The 16,152-nt window shown below is 40.7% G+C and overlaps 1 pseudogene; it reads right to left on the bottom strand.

Moving 5' to 3' along the window:
* Window positions 1–9,063: 9,063 nt before the first annotated feature.
* On the bottom strand, window positions 9,064–10,071 carry LOC104661527 (annotated as a pseudogene).
* Window positions 10,072–16,152: the final 6,081 nt, after the last annotated feature.

Below are 16,152 nucleotides of genomic sequence, written 5' to 3'. Positions count from 1 at the left end.
TTTCAATTTAAATACAGTTAATTTTATCAAAAAACTTGAGTATTTACTGTGTGTGTCAGGCTTGTATCTGGGCCCTTACAAAAAATTTTCTCCTTTATTCCTTCATAGTAGCTCCATGAGAAAGGTACTAATTTATTCACATTTTACAAAGATTATAAAGCTCAAGGCCTGGGCTCCAAATTTAATTTGAAATGGAGCTAGGAATTGAACTATACAGTTTGTAGATACAGTCCATGTTCTGGCTACCACTCTCCAATACTGACTCTTGTAATATGAGTGTTAACTCTGTAGCTCTAGGCCAGGCCAAGAGCCTCATATGTGTCAGGTTTTGTCTGTTAGGTATAATCAAATTGAATGTAGAAAGCACTATCCTAGGAGGTTAAACCACTATAAAACTACAAGGAAACAAAGACCCAAATTCCCCTCAGAGTCAGGAAAGGCTTTGAAGGGGGAGGTGGTGGCATTTGCAGTATATTTTGAAGATTGGGTAGGTCTTTTTCCTTTCTTTGTTTTCTTTTTTTTCTTTTCTTTTCTTTCTTTTTTTTTTTTTTTTTTTTTTTTTTTTTTTTTTTTTGAGACTGAGTCTCGCTCTGTCGCCCAGGCTGGAATGCAGTGGCGCGATCTGGGCTCACTGCAAGCTCCGCCTCCCGGGTTTACGCCATTCTCCTGCCTCAGCCTCCCGAGTAGCTGGGACTACAGGCGCCCGCCATCTCGCCCGGCTAGTTTTTTGTATTTTTTAGTAGAGACGGAGTTTCACCGTGTAGGCCAGGATGGTCTGGATCTCCTGACCTCGTGATCCACCCGTCTCGGCCTCCCAAAGTGCTGGGATTACAGGCTTGAACCACTGTGCTCGGCCTCTCTCTCTCTCTCTCTCTCTCTCTCTCTCTCTCTCTCTCTCTCTCTCTTTCTTTCCTTCTTTCTTTCCTTTTTTTTTTTTTTTTTTTTTTTTTTTTTTTTTTTTTTTTTTTTTGACAGAGCCTCCCTGTTTTTCCCAGGCTGGAGTGTGCAGTGTCATGACCACTGCTCACTCCAGCCTCAAACTCCTAGGCTCAGCAATCCTTCCGCCTCAGCCTCCTGAGTACCTGGGACTATTGGTGCACACCACCTGGGTAGGTCTTTTATAGGAAGAATTAAGAGTAAATAAGGAGGTTGTTTCAATTTGAAGTTCGGGCTGAAGCAGGACAACTTGTGTACAGTTGAATAACTTAATTTTTAGTATCTCTAGCCTTGACTAGTTTGCTAGACTGCAGACTCCAGATGTGAGGCAGCTGTTTTGCTTCAGGACAGGATTTGACCTATTCTATACCCAAATGCATGTAATACAAACAATGTAATAACATTTCTGCTGTATTAACCTTATGTTTGCTTTCCCTAAGCACATACTATCTGGAGGATTTCAAGGCGTCCATGCCCATATTAGTAGGTGGAAACAAATAAGCCAGCATTAAAAGTTCTCCAAAAAATAGGCAAATTAATCTAGAGTCATAAAGCAGGTTAATTGCTCCTTGGGGTTAAGAGAAATTGCTGCCTAATCCCAGTGAAAAGGTGGGGAAGTGACTGCTAATGGGTATAAGATTTCTTTCTGGAGTTGTGAAAATATTCTAAAATTGATTATGGCAAAGGTTGCACAGTTTTGTGAATATACTAAAAACCACTGACTTGTACACTTTAAATGGGTAAAGTTTATGCTCTGTAAATTACATCTCAATGAAGCTGTTGAAAAATTCATTACAGTTTTGGAAGAAGTTTTAATGGCTTGGGAAAAAGCTTACAATATAATGTTAAGTAATAAAGCAGAATATGAAATTGTACATAAGCCATAATCCAAACTAGGTTAAAAGTATGACAAGCTTGCAGATAATGTTTAATTTTTTTCTTTTTTTTTGTGTTTTCTAATTTTTCTAATAATCATATATTCCCTTTAATAATTTATTTTTATAATTTTCTTCAAATATGCATCAAATACATATTTTAATTGGTAGACCTAAAATAATTTTTCTTTTGTACTTTTTACTTTGTTCCATTTTCTGATTTTCTATAATTAAAATGTACAGTTTTAATAATCAGGCAAAACTAATGCATTTGAAAATACCATAAAATATCCATCATACATCATAGCATCTACAAATAAATGAGAATAATTTAAGTCAATTAATGAAAGAATGAACATTCAGGAGACAACCTACACAAGAAGTAATATGTTTGGCTAGTAAATACATAGAAATATGCCAAACCTCACTTATAACAGCTAAAGTATAAAAGCAATTGATGCTGCCCATTTTTGTTGAAGGTGTAGGGAAAAAGACACTTTCATACAGGGATAGTTGGAGTGTAGACTTGTGCCACCACTCCAGAAAGTAATTTGACAATACCTATTAAGATAAAAAAAATTTACTGAGCAATTGAAGTTTTAGGATGTTATTCAACAGAAACATTTACACAAGTGTACGATGAAATACAAGATGTTTATTGCATCATTGATGGTAATATGGAAAAGTTAGAAGCAACTTAAATGCCTATCAATAAGAGATTGCTTAAATAAATTTTAGTTCATCAGGGCCGGGTGCGGTGGCTCAAGCCTGTAATCCCAGCACTTTGGGGGGCCGAGAGGGGTGGATCACAAGGTCAGGAGATCGAGACCATCCTGGCTAACACGGTGAAACCCCGTCTCTACTAAAAAATACAAAAAACTAGCCGGGCGAGGTGGCGGGCGCCTGTAGTCCCAGCTACTCGGGAGGCTGAGGCAGGAGAATGGCGTAAACCCGGGAGGCGGAGCTTGCAGTGAGCTGAGATCCGGCCACTGCACTCCAGCTTGGGTGACAGAGCGAGACTCCGTCTCAAAAAAAAAAAAAAAAAAAAAAAAAAAAAAAAAATAAATAAATAAATAAATAAATAAATTTTAGTTCATCAATATACTGAAGAATACTACGAAGCTATTAAAAAGAATGGGGGTAGTTTTATATGTACACATATAGAAAGATGCCTACAACATATTCTAGATGAAGAAAGTAAAATTTAAACAAGAATGTATGAGTCCATTTTTGTTGAAAAATATAGGTTAATATATACATAGAAAAATTCTGTGAAGGGTAGACAACAAATTGTTATCTGTGGGGTAGGTTTATTGGGGGACTTTCAGTTTCAACAAAGGAGGAAAACTGAGTTTTAATCCTAGATTTTCTGCTTACTAAGGCATGAGGCCTTATATAAGTTAGTTTCCATTTTCTCGTATGTAATGGGGCTAAAAATTGTATGTATTTCATAAAGTTACCTTGAAGATAACTAATGTAACTAATAAATATCAGTTATTTAAAATGTAAGCAATAAATATCAGTTATTTTGCTTTATACTACTATAATTTTTAACAATTTTTACACATTTTTCTAAAATCATAAGAGAAGGTGAGAAGAAGATTGACAATCCACGTTCAAATAATGGTTTGGTGACTTTGTCAGAGTATCAAGTAAGATGAACAGAAACTGCATGAAACTTCCCCATGAGAAGCAGAATATCTGGTAACCTACAAAGGAGCTCCCCAGATAGGGAAAGCCTTAGATCTCTATTCTTAAAATTTATTGGAAACTGAAGCATTTTTACATTCATTATCCCAAATCTGTCAGTTATTATTACTCTATAGATAAAGCAGAGGCTCTGAAGTTAAGTAACTTCCCCAAAGTCACACATGGTGGAACCTTGAATCTTACCAGGTTCTGTGTGACTCCAAATTCATGCTCTTTCATATTGCACAACACTGTCCAGATTAATTCAAGTGGAGTGTGAACTTTTTCTGGTGCATCCCTTAGCCTCTTGCACAGCCATTGCCTTTCACATACCCAGACTGTTTCTTTGCTTTAGGGACTGGAAAGTGGAAGTGGAACCCCCTATGTTCTGTTCTGGGATATTTCCGGGGTGAGCCAAGAGTAGCTGTGTGTCCTGCTAGGTCATGGACTTTCACTGACCACAGAGGTTGAGAACCCTTGAGCAAACTAAATTCTTGTATCTCACTGGTTTGGGAGCAAAGCAGAAGTGGCAAAAGCTGACAAAGCCCAGCTGGAGCAAGGATGTTGAAATGGACACAAATATACATGCCCTGTGGACACAATCAATATAAATGTTCTAAATTTACTCCTGCTCCTGTGCTTATACTTTCTGTTACCTTGTAGCTAATCTTGGAGCTACTCTTCTGTTCTCTTTTGCCCCATATTTCAGGTGCCTAGCTGTGCAATCTCCTCTTCATCTTCATAGTCAAATTTCTCATTGAGGGTCTGTGTAGCTCACATCTGGACTACTACAAATGTCTTGTCATGGGTCTACCTATCTCAAATTTATGTTTAAATGTGTCTCAAGCAGTCTATTTTTATTATCTTTTCTCAGTCCTCAAAATGCTTCACCAGCTCCTCCTCATGATCTGGTTTCATTATCTTAGGATTTAAACCTGGACGTATGCAGTTATCAGGCAGATAAAAGTAGGAAACGTAAATATAATTTACTTCTAAATTTTACTATCTGCTATAGTATAAACTTTGTGTAGAGATTTTGTGTATTTCATTTACTGGTATGTCACAAGTGCCTAGAAATTGGCTTGAAACCTTGGGAGCTCAATAAATATTTATTGAATGGGTGAATGTATAAACATTCTAAGATCTTGTAGTTAATTTTCTTCCTTTGCAGTACTCAAATAGGAATAAAAGCTGCCATGTAAAGTTTAGAGGTCATATATTCCAAGGAATAAGACTCTACAAGTTTTCTTGAAAGCACTGTCCAATTTATAAAACTGCTCACTGCTAGAGAATGTATTCTTTTGTTCATGTTATTCATTTAGTTCCTGCATGCCTACTCTGTGCCTGACCCTGAGCTGGCACTGGAAATACAAAAATGAGTACAAAACAATACTGCTTTCAGGAAACCCAAAATCCAGAGGGAAACACAGATGCATGACAACTAACTAGAATTTTAGGCCACACATAGTGCCCTGTAATATATACTAAATAGTCCAGGGGTAGAAAGGAGAGAGATCACCTTCAATTCTGGAATCAGAAAAGAAATCCCGCCAGGTGCGGTGGCTCACACCTGTAATCCTAGAAATTTGAGAGGCTGAGGCAGGCTGATTGCCTGAGCTCAGGAGTTTGAGACCAGCCTGGGCAACATGATGAAACCTCATCTCTACTAAAATACAAAAAAAAAAAAAAAAAAAAAATAGCCGGGCATGGCGGCATGTGCCTGTAGTCCTAGTTACTCGGGAGGCTGAACCCGGGAGGCAGAGGTTGCAGTGAGCTGAGATCGTGCCACTGCACTCCAGCCTGGGCAACAGAGCGAGACTCTGTTTCAAAAAAACAAAAACAGAAACAAAGTAACTCCCAGTGTAGGTAATCTATCCATGGCAACTAAGCCCATTAAAGTCTTAGCAGGTGCCAAATGAGGTGTTGTTTGGCATAGCTTCCAATATTACAAACTGCAAAGATATCCCTTTCCCCGAGTACTCCCTCGCCGGGTCTTCTCTTCTCTGTAGTATATAATCACAGTTCCGTTAGCCTTCTTTCACAGGTTATGGTCTCATGACCCAGAACACTTTTTGAGAGTACTTACTGGGTTTTCTTCCTAAGTACTAACTATTTTAGTAAGCTATGATAGTCAACCCCATGACTGGGGAGTTGGGAAATTTGAGCACTCACTGAGGGTGTGCTGACTTAGATGGAAAAATGTCCTGAATAACCTAACAGTGAAATCAGCCCTTCACTCCCATGGAGCAACTAGGGTGGTGTAGCAATGTAACTGTGGGACAGAGAAGACATGTGGAAATAACCAAGACAGACTTAACAGGAGTCGCCAGAATGCCCAGAGTCGCAGAGGTCACCACCACTTGCACATCTTTGATTGACTTGGTCACTGTCACCTAGATGAGGAGTGGTGACATTAAATTTAGTATGATTCTTTGTAAGGCTGTTCCTGGCTGGCACTACTGAGGTTGTGCCAGCAGATCTAAACAGGCAGGCAGATCTAAAGGCTGAGATACCTGGGGCAAACTGTCTTAATGGAACTGTACTGATGCTGAGCCATGTGAGGAGGTGCAAAGTGTCATAAACAGTAGAGGCTACCTTTTCAATATACATGAATCACTTAACTCAAATGCAGCTGCTGCTCATCTCCATTTTGGAAGCTATTGCAAGGAAAAATTCAGTTAATAATATTTTCATCTGGCTGTCTTCCTTTGCTATAATCTCTTGAAGTGAGAGTTATATATCACTGATACATAAATTATATATATGGCATTTTCAAGAGCATTTCATTTTTCCAAAGCCCTGATAAACATTTTATATCTTCCTAGTACTTGGAAGAAACGTGTACTACTCATGTTATGTTGGGCACATGTCCATGCTGTTGCTGGTTGATGGAGCTTTAAGAGTTGGTTTGGTTCCTACTACTTCAGGGTAGGTTCTCAAATTTATGGATCCAAGCAGTCACCATTATCAATTCTGATAGTGTCAAATTAATCAAAGGTGTAAAACAGTGTCGCTCAGTCTTGGCTGCACTTTATTTTTATTTTATTTTATTTTGTTTTGTTTTGTTTTATTTTATTTTATTTTTTACCAATAGGAGATGCAGTTCATTTATAAAAGCAGCCATGGGGGCAGAGGGAATACATAGCATTTACAGAGTTAGCTACCTGTACAGAATGAATTACATGTGCAAAAATAAAAATCTCAAGATGATAGGACAGCGTGAGCTCCACCCCACTCCTTCAATCACCCGAGCATGTGGTAATGCCAGGCGAGTGGCCCCAGAGTATGTGGGGGGTGGGGGTGGGAGTGATGCATGGAAGGAAAAGCCACTGGCCATGGAAATTAGTACAGAATAACCACCCCTGCCCACACACACACACTCAGATGCACGATAGGATACAGACAAAAGGCAGATGACACCTAGCTGGGATGGGAAGGATAGGAATTGAAGTCTACACAGCCTGCTGTAAGAGGGAGGGGAGTGGGAAGCTCTTAGCCACTGTTCAACTACATGGTACAGGTAAACTCTCTTTTCAGAAGGAAAAGGGTTTTTCCCTCAGGGTGCTGCAAAGTCCATCTCTTATCCAGTCTGGGCAGGGGGCTCTGCCCTGAGGGTGGGCCAAGGAACAACAGGGAAGTTTATGTGGACAAACCGGTTCCCAAACTACTTCTCACTTCTCCCTCCTCTAACCAGAAGGGGGAAAAAGAGAAGAGAAAAGGGTGTATTAGGGCCTGAGTTGCAGCTGTCTTTCAGAAGGGACAGTGGCCCACAGCCTTCCTCCCTTCACCTTCCGCCTACTCCCAAGAATGCATCTGGAAGGAGGCTGGAGGCCTGGTGAGATTCTCCTCTATCTCTGGCCTCCCCAGGAAGGTAGAAGGCTATGGGGCCAAGAACAGAGGAGCCAAGGCCCTAGGATTTATTCTAACTCCTGCTACAATCTGGTTTTTAAAAAATAATCACAATTTGTGGGTCAAAAACTAATTTGTAACCAGGCATCAGACAGAGTCAGAATCACCCTAGGGGGACAGTGGGGCTCCAAACAGGGTGCTGTAGCCCCATCTCTGTTGTTCCCTTAACCCCCTAGGGTCTCTAACCCAATCAGTCCAACCAATCCTGGGTACTAACTACCCAAATGTAGGATGGCTCCTCTTGGGAAGAGGGCAGGGGACATGTCCAGCAAGTGCCAGAGAACTTGGCTCAGGATCACCTCCACCCATGTCAGTCAGCTCTGCTCTCAGGCCAGGTTGTGGTCCTCCATCTTGGCTCCTGGGAGTAGTGGTGCCCGCATGGAGGGTGGATGGTACATCTCTTTAGGATGCAGACAAGGCAAGTGGGAACACTGGCATTTGACAGTCCCACAGAAGGGTAATTGATACCCCTTCCCCTCCACTGACAACGCAGAACACAGAGGACACCCTTTCTTCCCACAGAACTCCTAGCAAAGGGGGAAGAGACACAAGATAAGATTTTCCTCAGAGTCCCAAACCACAAGTACAGAATAAATAACTTAAAAGCACTAAGGAAGGGAAATGGGGGGCTTTCGAGGCAGGAGCTCTGACATAGGAAGAGAAGCCAGTCAAGGTGAAAGGGGGTGGCAAGCAGCAGTTGGGAACTTGGGCTGCCATGGTAGGGCAGTGGGGCAGGGTGAGTAGGAAGAACACAGGGCCACCCCAGGAGATTGAGGCTGGGCCCCTTCCTGGGGCAGGGAATGAGGTAAGAAAACATTTCAAATAAAGCAGCATAATTCCCTCTCACCTTGGGGCCCCACTCCTCACCAGCCCTGAGTCAGGGGGGAGAGTCATGGGGAGTAATTCTGACACAGCTCCCTCTTCATACCCTCCCTTTCCCATTCCTTGAAGCTGTATTGGCTGGAGGTCCTTTCTTGGCATCCAACAACAAAAGGACAGCTCCTGCTGCCAAGGAAGCCACTGGGGACTAAGGAGAAAGGGCTGTCCCTGTGAAGGGCAGGGAAGGTGGCGGCAGTTCTGGATGCCCACCTCAGCAGAGAGTACTCTGTGCCTGCCTACCCCTGGGACTGGGGACATTTGATAGGATTCTCCTCACAGACAGGACATGCCCATCCTTGCCCCTCAGCTCTAAGTACTGGACCCAGTTCCATTGCTGAGGGCAACAAGGGCAGGCCCCCTTCAGGCTCAGCTTCCAACCCACAGCTTTCTGGACCACTACATTGCTCCTCAGCAGGGCTTAGTCCAATTCCTACGGTGGGGGACAGGCAGTGCCCTGACACAGTGCCCAGTCAGGCCCCTGGCCTAGCTGGACATTCAGTAACTCACAGAATAAATAGAAAAACAGCCTCCCCACCAAACTTATGTCCAAGGCATAATATGTCCAGGTCTGAGTCATGCACGCCGAGGAGTTGTGCTCCATTGTAGAGGACCTTGACATCCCCCAGGGGCACATAATCAGATCCTCTGCCTGCCTGGCACACTGAGATTCCCAAGCCCCAACCCCCAGCAGCCATTCATTTGCCAGGCTATGGCACCTGGGTGGGGATCAGGAGAGAGGGTTCTGCTCAGCCAAAGGCTATCCTTTGCACCGAAGTCAGTTGATGTCATCATAGATGTTGGCCATCAGGGGTATCGGTAACTTTGGCTTCTTGTTGGAGCCCGGGTCGGAGGAAGTCCCTACCAGGCTCAGATGGGATTCCTTTTTCTTAGTTTTCTGTGTCTCAGAGCTGTTGGTACCTAGACCCCATCCCTGATTTTCACTCGTCTTGGGGGAGCCTGAATCAGAGGGTGAGAGATCAGAGAAGCAGTCCCACTGAAGCTGGCTGATCAGGGCCTGGCTGTCAGTCATGTCAAAGCTGTCATTATCCTGGGAACTCTCCACCTCTGGATGGACAGCTGAGGCCCCGAAGAAATATATCTGCAAGGTTCACCTCTGCTCATCTGTGTGCTGTGGGCAGTGCAGGGAATTTGTGCACATCTTCTTGGTATCTTCAGAAATCACCCTACATTGCATGCTTAGCAGGATATGAAACTCCTCTGGTCCCAGGTTTCATAACTGATCCCAGTTGAGATGTTATACTTAAAAAAATAAAATAAAATAAAATCACTAAGTTCCCCATTTTTGCATTTTAAAGACTCAGATCTTCGAGGGGAATCGGGGTTCTTGCCTGATTTTCTCTTCTCGACTTTATTCTCTGAGCCATAGGACCAGTCGTTGTCGTTGATGTCATCATTATCCTCTTGGTCACTCTCAGACTTGCCCATATTGTTGCTATTGGCAATTCGGTGGTTGGCGATTCGGCTGCTATTCCCACCCATTCCCAGGCACTTATCCAGATGGAGAGCAAAACGGGAGGCAGGAATGCTACAGTTGCAACTGGGGCAAACACACGCCTTGCTCTCCCAATGGTTGAAAACCAAAATCGTTCACGCTATCAGGGTCCATGTCATCCAGGAAGAAGTAGCCACACTTGGCAGCCTGATGTACCTCAAAGCAGAATCCCGAACAAGAATTCTAGACCAGGTCCGCTTATATTTCCCTAGCTATGGCCTCTAGCTTGCTGTTATTCAGGCCAGACAAAGGCATTTCCTCCATTTTCATTTGTAAACTCTCGTGGAGAGGAGGCTCTGACTATTCATAGCACAGCAAGTGGGCGGGGGTTGGGGGGTGGAGAAGGAGGAATGGGGGAGTGGGGAGAAAGAGAGGGGTGGTCAGGCAGTCTCTCAGGGACGCATTCTCTGGGGGCGGCTTCTGCAGAACCCCATGTCCGTTGGTCCATTCTCACCTCTCCCTGGGGCCCAAGGCCCGGCCAGGGGTTGGGCCTCCTTCCTGCCTCACCGCCTCACCGGGCGGCCATGGCCTCTTCCGTTCCCTTCTTATCGAATCGCCGCCTCCTCCTCCTCACCTACCCTGCCCCGGCACTGTCCTCTGCGCCATCTTGGCTACACTTTAGAGTCACCTGGAAAACTTTTAAAAGTTCAAATATCCAGATATTACCTCAGACAAATTAAATCGAAGTCTTTAGGAGTAGGTCCCGGACATCAGTATTTCTTAGAGCTCTGTATTAGTCTGTTCTCATGCTGCTAATACAGACATACCTGAGACTGGATACTTTATAAAGGAAAAAGGTTTAATTAACTCATAGTTCCATATGGCTGGGGAGGCCTCACGATCATGGTGGAAGGCAAAGGAGAAGCAAAGGCACGTCTTACACAGCAGCAGGCAAGAGGGCATATGCAGGGGAATTCCCTTTTATAAAACCATCAGAACTCATGAGACTTATTCACTATCAGGAGGACAGTACAGAAAAGACCTGTCCCCATGATTCAATTACCTCCCACTGGGTCTCTCCCACAACACTCTGGGATTATTACAATTCGAGGTGAGATTTAGGTGAGGACATAGAGCCAAACCATATCAAGCCCCCCGTCTGATTTCAATATGCAGCCAAGGTTAAGAACTACCACAATAGAGTAATCACTGTGTAAATCTAGATGCCATTTGAGTTATTGTGACAAGAGATATAACTAGCAACATTTGCAGAAATTACCATTTCTTCTTCCTTTCCACTTTTTGGTATGGGCATACATAATAAATATTATTCTGGGAAATCAAACTTAAATACTGTCCTTGATTAGTGTGTGATCAAAATCTAGAGTCAGGGGCTCGCCAGGCATAGGAATAATTCTTATAATTCTCATTTTATGGTCTATCATATGGTCTATCTCGGGGAAAGTTCCATGCACTGTTGAATAGAATAGGTAGTCTGTGGTTGTTGAATGAAATGTTCTGTTTATCCCATTTATCCCTAATGGGATAAAGGGTAAGGAGAGAGCCTGAAATTAGATAACAGATACAAAATGCCCTCCCACGTCAGCACGCCCTATTACTTGGACATAATACTATCCAGTATTCAAAGGGTTAATATCATATTACTTGATTCTTTGGTAAGTTTCCTACCCTATGAATTTCTTCTTTTATTTATTTTTTTATGGGAACCAAGTTACCTAAAGTCTTATTTTAATACATTTAATGTTATAGGCATCTATGTTGGGATCTATACATCTCATAAAATAAGCAATAAATATATTTATTAGGCTAAGATAAATTGGAATAGGAAACATCTGGCAATATTCTGTTTGAGTTCTCACTTTTGCAGGTCAGTACAGCAGTGTGGAACAAATATGTATATATATTTAAAGAAAGAAATTAGTATTGGAAGACTGGAAAAAAGAATATCAAATGGTTAATAGAATTTCAATTATAAAAACAAAGGCAGACTGTTTTGTCTATCCTGTACATGGCTTCCAAAATAAAATAGGTCCAGGCTCTCCAAAAGGATAGGTTCAGGCTCTCTAGAAGAAGTACAATGTACTCTTGCTTTATTTCAAGCACTTGCCTCAGGCATGTTTCTTGGTTCTAAGAGGAATAATCCAAACTGAGCATTTGTCTTAGAAATTTCATTGATGGAGAGGCATTTCTTTGTCTCAAGATTTTGTAGTTGGCCGAGCATGGTGTAATCCCAGCACTTTGGGAGGCCGAAGTGGGCAGATCACCTGAGTGAGCTCAGGAGTTTGAGACCAGCCTGGCAAACATGGTGAAACCCTATCTCTACTAAAAATACAAAAATTAGCTAGGTGTGGTGGCATGTGTCTGTAATCTCAGCTACCCAGGAGGCTGAGGCAGGAGACTCGCTGGAACCCAGGAGGCAGAGGCTGCAGCAAGCCGAGATCGCGCCACTGCACTCTAGCCTGGGTGACAGAGCAAGACTCTCTCTCTCTCTCTCTCTCTCTCTCTCTCTCTCTCTCTCTCTCTATATATATATATATATATATATATATATATATATATATATATATATATATATATTCATTCAATAAACTTTTTTTTCATTCAATAAACTTGTATTGAGGAACTGACTACTATGTTCTAGGCACTGATGATACAAAAGTAGAAAAGGGGACAAGACAAATTACTTGCTTTTTGAACTTACAGTCCGGTTAAGAAGAACTGACAATAAACAAGTAAATCTCCTTTTTCACCTTTTCTCTTTGCACTTTAATCAATTATATATTTGTGTTGTCTCCTTTTAGAGACTAAAACTCATGAGGTATGGTACCCTGTTTTGTTCACCACTATATTTCCAGTTCTTGGTGCAGAGTAAGCACTCAATAAATATTTGTTAAATGAAAGAACTCAGAGCAATAGAAAAGCAAATGGTGGTTTGTTACATTTTGAGTTCATGAGTTTTACTACTTTCTTCATTGTACTCTGTTTTTGACAATAGTTCAACAGTCAAGCACTCAGCAAAGACTAATTTTTGCCTAAATATCTTGTGTCTTGGAAAGGGAACCGAGATCTTCCTCCATTGTTCTAAAATCACATCTACCAGTACTAATTTCTGAAGGGCAGTGCCATGAGCACAGGCAAAGTAAATGAGCTAAAGCATTTGTTTGAAAGCTTTCCATTTTATGAGATGAATTCTTTCATCATTTTGAATTCTAGGGGCAGCTGTTAGTAGCTTCCTAGTCTTCATTGAGAAAGTTGGTTAATAATATATTTTACTTATACATTTCAGAATGTACATAGTGTTTCTAATTTGGGGGAAGTTACAGCCCACTGCATTACTGAGTTTTTGTCCAATGGAATATTTTACCTTTTCTCAGACATATGCCCAAATAAGAACGTCCACGAAAGACATTGGTACTTGCTTGGCTTAGGAGAAGGGACCATGGCTCTTTAGGGGAGAAGAGAAGCAAGGCCTATGTTATTGAAACTTATTTAGTGAACTGGCACCAGGACAATTTACCCATATTATTTTGTGGTGGTCTTACCATTCAGCACAGTGATTGCTTTTTCTTCTGTAGGCTGTCTAAAGCAATGTAGTGATAGGATTAGGAAAAAAAATATTTCCCAGACGAGGAAAAGCCAAGGTTTAATATTCATTTGGTAAACATTAAGACTCCTCAGTCATTTGGTTTGAGGCTAGCAGCAAAGTATGCTGATTATTTCATTACCTTTTTAGTATGGGCTGTGGGCCCTAGGAAAACACAGAACATTTGGTAGATTTATAAATGTTTGATTCTTAAAGCTATCCAAACTGCAGTTTGATTATTTACATAGCATGGCAATTTGATATCATTTTACTCCTCAGATCTTCTTGGCTGCTTTCTACTGATACAGATCTAATTGTCCCAAGAAATCCTGGAATGATGTAACTCATTTGCTATATGGAGTCCTCCTGAACTATGGACTTAAAGATATCACCTTAATTGGCCTAATTCACCCACCTCTTTGATCTTATTGGTAGCTCCTGCTCCAGCTATGCTATTCTCATCTTTAGTTCTTTCTCTGTTATGTCTTTAAAGCTCTCCACAGCCTTTAAAGACTAAGTTTGATGTCTACTTCTCTGGTTATCATAGAACTACCTATAAATCCCAATCACTTTTGTTCATGCTACTTTGTGATATGTATGACTCTGTGATGTTTTTACCATAAAACCAGAGGGCACTCAGTCTAGGAGATTTCTTCTGACGTGCAAAAAATAATTAAAACACAAGTTCATATATATGTCTGTTTTACACAGTCTCGATACCTACATGAGCATGTGTTCTAGAAGCCGTATTCCTTTTTTTCATAGGGTCCAGTCTACCAAAAAGAAGAGGACACTATGAAATGCATGCGAAGTTCTTTGTTAATTTTATGTAACATGTTGGAGCAACACTGTAGTGACAACATAGTTCTTTCACTTTTTGAAGTATGCTAGGTTCATTCCTGCATATCAAAAGCTCAGTCCTGGGTAAATTGAAGCCTGGACTTTCTTGAGAATTTTAAACATTTTGTAAACATTATATTTAAGTGAATGTGTTTTTTATAAGATATATTGACTGAAAGCAATGACAAAATCCTTCCTTTCCTTTGAAGTTAAGTTTATTGGAGAGGCTATGGAAGCACATGTAGAACTTTGTGAAATAAAAGGGAATAAAATGAGTAAACATGTAAGAGGAGTTTAGCAGGTGGAAGTAAAAGAGTGGGGAAGCAGTACATACTGATCTCTTTAAAAATAGCTTGAAGTCTTGTATTCATTTTATGTTATTTAATTTTAATTCTTATCTTTAAAATTTTTTTTCCTTAAGGTATTGGGGTACACGTAGTATTTGGTTACATGTGTAAGTTCTTTAGTGGTGATTTGTGAGATTTTGGTGCACCCATCACCCGAGCAGTATACATTGATCATGGGGGATTATCTTATGGATATGTTGTTGGATTCGGTTAGCTGGTATTTTGTTAAGGATTTTAGCATCTATGTTCATCAAGGATATTAGTCAGTAGTTTTCTTTTTCGGTTATGTTCCTTTCTGGTTTTGGTATTAGGGTGATGCTGGCTTCATAAAATGAATTAGGGAGAGTTTCCTCTTTCTCTATCTTGTGAAATAGTGTCAAAAGAATTGATACCAATTATTTGAATGTCTGGTAGAATTCTCCTGTGAATCTATCTGGTCCTGGATTTCTTTTTGTTGGTAATTTTTAAATTACCATTTTAGTCTCTTTGCTTTTTATTGGTCTGCTCAGGATGTCTAATTCTTCCTGATTTAAGCTAGTGGGGTTGTATTTTTATAGTAATTTGTCCACCTGTTCTGGATTTTCTAGTTTATGTGCATAAAGGTGTTCATAGTAGCCTTGAATGATCTTTTGTACTGTCACCTGTAATACCTGCTGTTTTGTTTCTTAGTGAGGTTATTTGGATTTTCTCTCTACTTTTCTTGGTTGATTTTGCTAATGGTCTATCAATTTTATTTATTTTTTTCAAAGAACCAGCTTTTGTTGCTTCATTTATCTTTTGCATTTTTTTGTTTAAATTTCATTTAGTTCTGCTCTGATCTTGGTTATTTCCTTTCTTCTGCTGGGTTTGGGTTTGCTTTGTTCTTGTTTCTCTATTTCCTTGAGGTGTGACCTTAGAATGTCAGTTTGTACTCTTTTTGTCTTTTTGATACAGGCATTTAGGGCTATAAACTTTCCTCTTAGCACCGACTTTGCTGTATCCCAGAAATTTTGATAGGTTGTGACATTATTGTCATTCAGTTTCAAAAAATTTTTAATTTTTCATCTTCATTTCGTTTTTGACCCAATGCTTATTCAGGATCAGGTTATTTAACTTCCATAGTTTTGAAGGTTCCTTTTGGAGTTGATTTCCAGTTTTATTCCACTGTGATCTGACAGACTGCTTGATATAATTTCAATTTTCTTAAATTTATTAAGCCTCATTTTATGGTCTATCATATGGTCTATCTCGGGGAAAGTTCCATGCACTGTTGAATAGAATAGGTAGTCTGCGGTTGTTGAATGAAATGTTCTGTATATATCAGTTAATTCTATTCGTTCCAAGGTATAGTTTAAATCCATTGTTTCTTTGTTTGTTGCGGGAAGTCAGGGACCCCGAATGGAGAGACCAGCTGAAGCCATGGTGGAAGAAAATAAATTATGAAGATTTTATGGACATTTATTTGTTCCCCAAATTAATACTTTTATAGTCTCTTACACCTGCCTTTACCGCAGTTTCTGAACATAAATTGTGAAGATTTCATGGACATTTATCACTTCCCCAATCAATACTCTTATAATTTCCTATGCCTGTCTTTAGTTTAATCTCTTAATCCCATTATCTTCATAAGCTGAGGATGTA

Source organism: Rhinopithecus roxellana, chromosome 7 (genome assembly GCF_007565055.1).
Source record: "Rhinopithecus roxellana isolate Shanxi Qingling chromosome 7, ASM756505v1, whole genome shotgun sequence".
NCBI lineage: Eukaryota > Metazoa > Chordata > Mammalia > Primates > Cercopithecidae > Rhinopithecus > Rhinopithecus roxellana.
Note: the sequence above shows the minus strand (reverse complement) of the source record. Positions and strands in the feature narration are given on the sequence as shown.